General features: G+C 43.8%; 1 pseudogene; it reads right to left on the bottom strand.

Annotated features, from left to right (window-relative positions):
• Positions 1-9: 9 nt before the first annotated feature.
• LOC113507119 lies at positions 10-4,120 on the bottom strand (annotated as a pseudogene).
• Positions 4,121-6,288: the final 2,168 nt, after the last annotated feature.

Raw genomic sequence — 6,288 nt, forward strand, 5'->3', positions numbered from 1 at the left:
TGTCTGATATGAGTTCTTGATAGATCTGGGTCGTGGTCTTACTTCTCCATTAAATGTTAATGAACGATTCTCCAATTCAGAATTTATCTCCTCCGCCTGAGTTTTCGGGATGTTAGTATTGATTTGATACTTCTGTTGTAAGTTTTCGTCAGGTGTAGCAGTCTTATAGTTTGTATTTTCGAAGATAATAGTCTCTACAGGTGGTGTCGCCCCATCCAGCACTATTCTTGTCCACAGCAATAGCGCAAGTAGGCTGTACAGGAGCTTTAGTTTCAATGGAAGTGTCTCCTGGAGAGCTGCGTTGACTCGACTGACCAGACTTATTATCTCCCGGTTCAGTGGGTTCCTCTATATTCCCCCGCAATGATTGAGATATAGGTTTATCCCACGCATTGACAGGTGGAGGTGGAGGCGCCGCGCCTGTATCACCCCGAACCCAGACACCAGCCCCATCTGTTGCTTTTGTCTTTGTTTAACAAAACGTGGTGCCAAGTTAGCCTGACGTGGGCGATCATATTGGGATTAGATTTGCTAGAAACAGGCGCTGAACCGCGTTGATTTGATTTATCATTAGAGTTTCTAGATGAAGATCCATTCCTGCCACCACCTTGATTAGAATGAGATCTAGGCTGTTTGGCTGAATGTTGATTATCTTCTTTGATGGGACCTCTAGTATCTTTAGAATTCTTTTTGTTTCTTACTTCCTGGAAACCGTCATCCACGACTTCGTCTTCTTTCTTGCCAGAAGATAGCTTGAGATCATTCATAGCCTCTGAAATATCACCTGTTTTATTATCACCTACATCCTTCTTAGAACCCTGAGGGTTGCGAGCATTATTCTGACGATTTCCGGCATTTTGATTACGTCCACCTCCTTGACCTTTCTGTGATTGACCAGGTTGTCTACCAGCTACGGATCGGCGATGGCTGGACGTGCCACCACCTTCGGAATGTTCAGATGTAGTTTCCCAATTCTCATCTTCACCACTAAGAGGGCCTGCACCCTTAGGGCGTCGATCACGACCCTTCCTGTAGTGGAACCAGCTCTGGGTTTATTGTTGCCCTTCATTTTAATTCATCGATTAGCATATTATCTTTTATATCATCATTTTCTTTTACTGCCCTATTGGCCTGGCCAAATGGGCTTTTAGTATTGGGCGGCCCATATCCAGTTACCCTTTTTGCCGGGGCAGGAGGTCGTGAAGTGCCCTGGAATCCTCCTCGACCACGTCGAGACGGTTGCCCACGTGGCGCAATGGTTCTCTGTTTTCCATTCCATCAGTTACAACGGCAGGTTGGTCTACTGGTAATGGTCGATTTGGGTCATCGATTTGTCATGCGAATTTTTTAGGACCTCTAGGACTACGAGGTGCCCTTCGCCGCTCTTTGCGTTCTGGATTGGGCGCACCATCAGTCGAGCCGTCAGATTCACTGGCTCTGTTATTTAGAACGAGAGCTTCGATGCGAGCGTCGCCTCGGTCCCCAACCTCTACTGTAAACTGCATAACCACCTCCTCCATAACCTCTACTTTTCTTTTCAGACCCTGACCCGCTTGATTTACGTTCCACTGGCTCTTTAGCAGGAATCTTATTCAACTGTTCATTACTAATTCTTTCGTTTTTCTTTTCATCAACAGATCGTTTTTGGGAGTTTGCACTACCATGAAGAGATCAGCAGAATATCCACTTTCGTTAACTTTAATACCAACTAAGCTCGATGGATCCGTACTTGACTTAGATGCTATTGATTCAGACTCTGATAGATCTTTTCAGACTTCTGGGATGTGAACACAGGCTTAACTATGGTTTGTTGAGTTATTTGTTCAGGTAAGGCCTAGTTTTTGTGATTCAGTTTGGTTATGATGTTTAGGGGTGCTTGAGTTGGTGCTGGTTTACCTTGGTTATCAGTGAAGGCAGTTTGTGATTGGCTCACAGGTACTTGTGATTGATTATTACCATAAGGTATTTGAGGTTGATGAGTTTGTCCAAAATTTTGAACATTAGAAGTATTCATATTATTCAGACCCTTATGAATAGGTGCCTGGGATATTGGCGGATTAATTATATTACTTGACAGGATGGTAATGGTTGAAGTGAATGAGTCGCCAGAGTTTGTTGGTTACTACGCTTACTTTCATCGTTAATAATTTCACGATCAATTACTTCCTTTGATGCAGGTTCAACATCTTTACTCATTGAAACTTTTCAACTGATAATTTCTCTGATTGGAACTATTAGGCTCTCTTGAGTGACTTCAGCCCACGAAGTTTTTCCAAATTCTCTTTCAGCAGACTCTCTTTGCGATAGATTCGAAGGTGGCGAACTACGTCGCTCAGGAGCGAGCGGCTGACCTGAAACTTCTGAATTCGCGAATGGTTCTGCGAGTCCTATACTCTTTCTTTCAAATACCTCCGTCAGTTTGTCGGCAGCAGTTCGACTGCTAGGTTCAATAGTGCTTTCTATTGATTTTTTATCAGATTCATTTCTCCTATCTTTATAGTCGTATGAATCCTTAGAATTTGATCTGTCCATTTCACGTCCAGATCTTTCGTAATCTTGCATTTCAGACCGCCATTGCGGACCAGGTCCATCTTTATCTCTTCTGAAGTCATCTTCACGATCGGAATAGTCACTAAAATAAAGAAAATATATAATGAGCATCTCACAGAACATTATGGTATCTAAAAAATAGTCTACACATGTAGGCCAAATATTAGTAATTAAGTTTAAGAAATTTTTTTTTTTCTTTTGTAAAGCAATAAGCTAATAGAATACTAAGCAGAAATTACCGTGAATAAGAACGGCGGCCGTTGTGGGGTGCATGACGCGGGGCATTGTAGGATTGAGGTTCTTGACGCCTGCCGCCTGCTTGTTTTGCAGAAAATGCCCAACCTTTGTGATCTTCTTGTTGTCTATTTTGTTGCGCTTTCAAAAATCGCGGTGGTATATTAGCCTGGAAGTTTTTCGAAAATCCTGGGTTGTTTTGGTCGCGGTCTCGACCATAATCACGATCCCGTTCTCTAAAATCACGGTCACGATCGCGGTCTCTCTCACGATCATTCCGATCACGGTCCACCCGATCACGATCTCTATCCATACGGTCTCGGTCTCGGTCGAATCTTTCGCGATCAGAACGTTCCCTATTCTCATTGCGGTCCCTATTATCATTGCGATCCCTATTATCGTTGCGATCTCTGTTATCATTGCGATCTCTATCACGTGTTTCCATTCTTTCTTTATCACTCTCTGCGCGATCTCTGTTTTCAACACGATTTCTATTATCTGCTCTGTCACGTTCGCGATCGCGTTCCCTTTCACGATCACGTTCACGCTCGCGATCACGGTCGCGTTCGCGATCGCGATCACGTTCTCGGTCACGGTCACGATCTCTTACGTCTCGATCGCGGTCACGATTATCGTAGCGATCTCTATTATCCATACGATCGCGTTCTCTATTTTCAACTCGATCCTTGTCTCGATCACGTACATCGTTACGCTCTTTGTCTCTTATATCCATGCGATCCCTATTATCGGTACGATCTCTGTCTCTATTGTCGCCCCTGTCCTTTTCTCTGCCATCTTGTTCTCTGTCCCTATTTTCATTGCGATCTCGATCGCCGACTCTGTCCATACGGTCGCGACCGTCCTTAGATTGCAAGGGAGCAGAAGAATCACGTTGCTGTCTCCGCTGTTCCTCTTCTTTGCGTTGACGGGCACGAGCGACGGCTTGAGCCACTTCATTACTTTGTTTTTGCCGCCTTTCGGCCCCAAAGTTGGTCCTCATCTCCGGGCTCGTGAAGTTTAACATCAGCACGTTCGCTTTCAACACTCGCGCGGTTACCACCGCTCCTCGGACCGCCTTATTCGGGGCCGACGACTCACCGTCAGAGAAGTCCAGCTTCTGGCTGTAAATGGAAAATTATGATGTTGTCAAGACGAATTAATCAATACAGCATTCAGGATCCGTCGTGGGGCGCGTCGTCACTCCACTCATAATCGATGTCATCCTGCTGCGCCCAGCCGGCGTCGCGGGAGATGTCATCGAGCGAGGAGATCTGGTCGTCGCGCAGGATGGGGCGCGCGGTGAGCACCTCCACGGCGCGCGGCGTGGCGGGCGCGCGCTGCTGCGGCCGCGCGCCGCCGCCCGCCGCGCCCGCGCCCCGCGCCGCGCCGCCGCGGCTGTCGCGCAGGGCGCCGAGCGTGCCCATCCCGAGCCCTCCCACCACTGCTACCTTTCATCTTTAAGGAAATACAAATTACTGACTGATTACGACATCTCCATTCACTTAATTAAAACGTCAATAAAATCGTTGGGTTATTTTTTTTGTTTTAACAACATTTTTTTTTTAACTTTAAATATATTTTTAAATAAATGAGATACGTACGAAGGATGGCAGTATTGATCTTGGAAGACATGCGGGGCTTTGTTGTGAGGCAGGTGCGGAGGCGGGCACGGCGGCGGCGGCTGACGTGGCTTCCTGGCGGACGCCCGCCGTGCCACCGCACGTCCAGCTGCCTTCCGCTGTAATAATGACGAAAATCAAAAAAAAGATTTCTTGTTTGTAAAAACAATTTGGTTACATCAAATAAGTAACTTTCTAATAATAATGTTTTCTTTGTTCTACTTTATTTTAACAAATTTGAGAATAGGATACTAACTTTGTGGTCTCAATTGTGGTTGTGGTGCGGCATGTTCTGTGGAGCGGTGTGATGGTTGTGCAGCTGCCTCCAGTGAGGGGAACTCTGTGCGGAAGTGTGGGGATGACGGTGGTGGGAGTGCCACCCATCCGCCGGGTCCAGCACCAGCAACCACACTGCTGTTCGATGTTGTAGACTGGAGACACAAATATCACAAAACAATAAATATAAAATCTATAATTATACAAGTCAATTAAGAAATCATAAAAAAACTTAATAAGATAACAAACTAAACAAACATAAGATGTCAATGAACTTGTATGATAAGAAGCTCACACAACAAAATGTCTAGAAAGTAAGAAATAAAAAAATTAAGACTTGCAACACCTGAAGTAACACTCCTTTGTTTTAAACACAAAGCAAAATATAAAACCATAAACATTACTCACTATAGTCTGAGAGGTGCATGTTGAGGTTGTAGATACAGTTGTAGCAACCGCAGATATAGAGCTGAAAGAAAAGTAGTTTCATAATTTGAATAAATAAATAAATACTTCAAAAAAATCTTCTAGAAACTGGTTTTAACCATTTAAACACTACTTATTAAATTACACACTTACTTTGTGTTAGGATCTTGACCAGTTTCAGTTTTTAAAGAAGGCAAGTTGGCTGGTGGGCGCCTTGCTGAAGGAACTTTTCCAAGACTTTGCATTCCATGTTTACGGCTTAGTTGAGATTTTACTGAGGACGGCTCTGAGTTTTCGTTCTACAATAATTATTTCACATTACACATAGTATAACTTATTGCTATCTAGGTCATCACAGTTTTTTTAATAATTGCTATATCTTTTGTTAGAAAACTATTTCCTGCTATTCATAACCATTGCAAATCTATTAAACAAGGTCATTGTCTATTTCACTGCTGTAAGTAGATATTCACAAGGCAAGTGAAGGTCAATTTATTCAACTGTGACTGCCATTATCCAGCTGACTTCAGTCCACAATACCACTATAAGAAACCTAATTTTAATAGTCAGTTTAGCATGAATGGACACTAATAATAAATGTAAAATACAAGATGCAGGACTCTCTTTTACAACTAACAATATGGCAAATTAGGTATTTCTAATATCGAAACAATGTTATGTAGTTAAAAATGGGCGTTTTCTTTCAATAAAACAAAAAACTGGGTGCAGTACATACCCGGTTGGCGCAGTACAAGCTATTGATGTCCAACTTCTGATATCTTTGCTTGCCGGACGTCGGCTTGCTCTGCGCCGTAGTGCCTCCGCCGCCCGGCGTCGAGAGTGCAGACATGCTGCGATGTACACACCATCAGGAGGTCACCCTCGATCCGACCACCAACTGCAATCAGCGCAACCGACTCTACAAAGGCTGATCTCACTGGTACCACAACCGACTAGCCACCGATAGTCACAACCAAAGACAATCGTCCTTCAATTTTATTTGTAATCCGTTCCAATCCAATGAAAGTAAGAAGTATTCTTACGGTTCAAAAGATAAATTAACACAATTCTTGAGCTTCACTAGAACACAAAACACTTTCACAGCACTGAAAGAACAATAAATGATTAGAGCCCTGCCCTCAGAGTTTATTGACGTGTTACATCCGTCTGATGAACGCTGGAT

Source organism: Trichoplusia ni, unplaced genomic scaffold (genome assembly GCF_003590095.1).
Source record: "Trichoplusia ni isolate ovarian cell line Hi5 unplaced genomic scaffold, tn1 tig00000618, whole genome shotgun sequence".
NCBI classification, from domain to species: domain Eukaryota; kingdom Metazoa; phylum Arthropoda; class Insecta; order Lepidoptera; family Noctuidae; genus Trichoplusia; species Trichoplusia ni.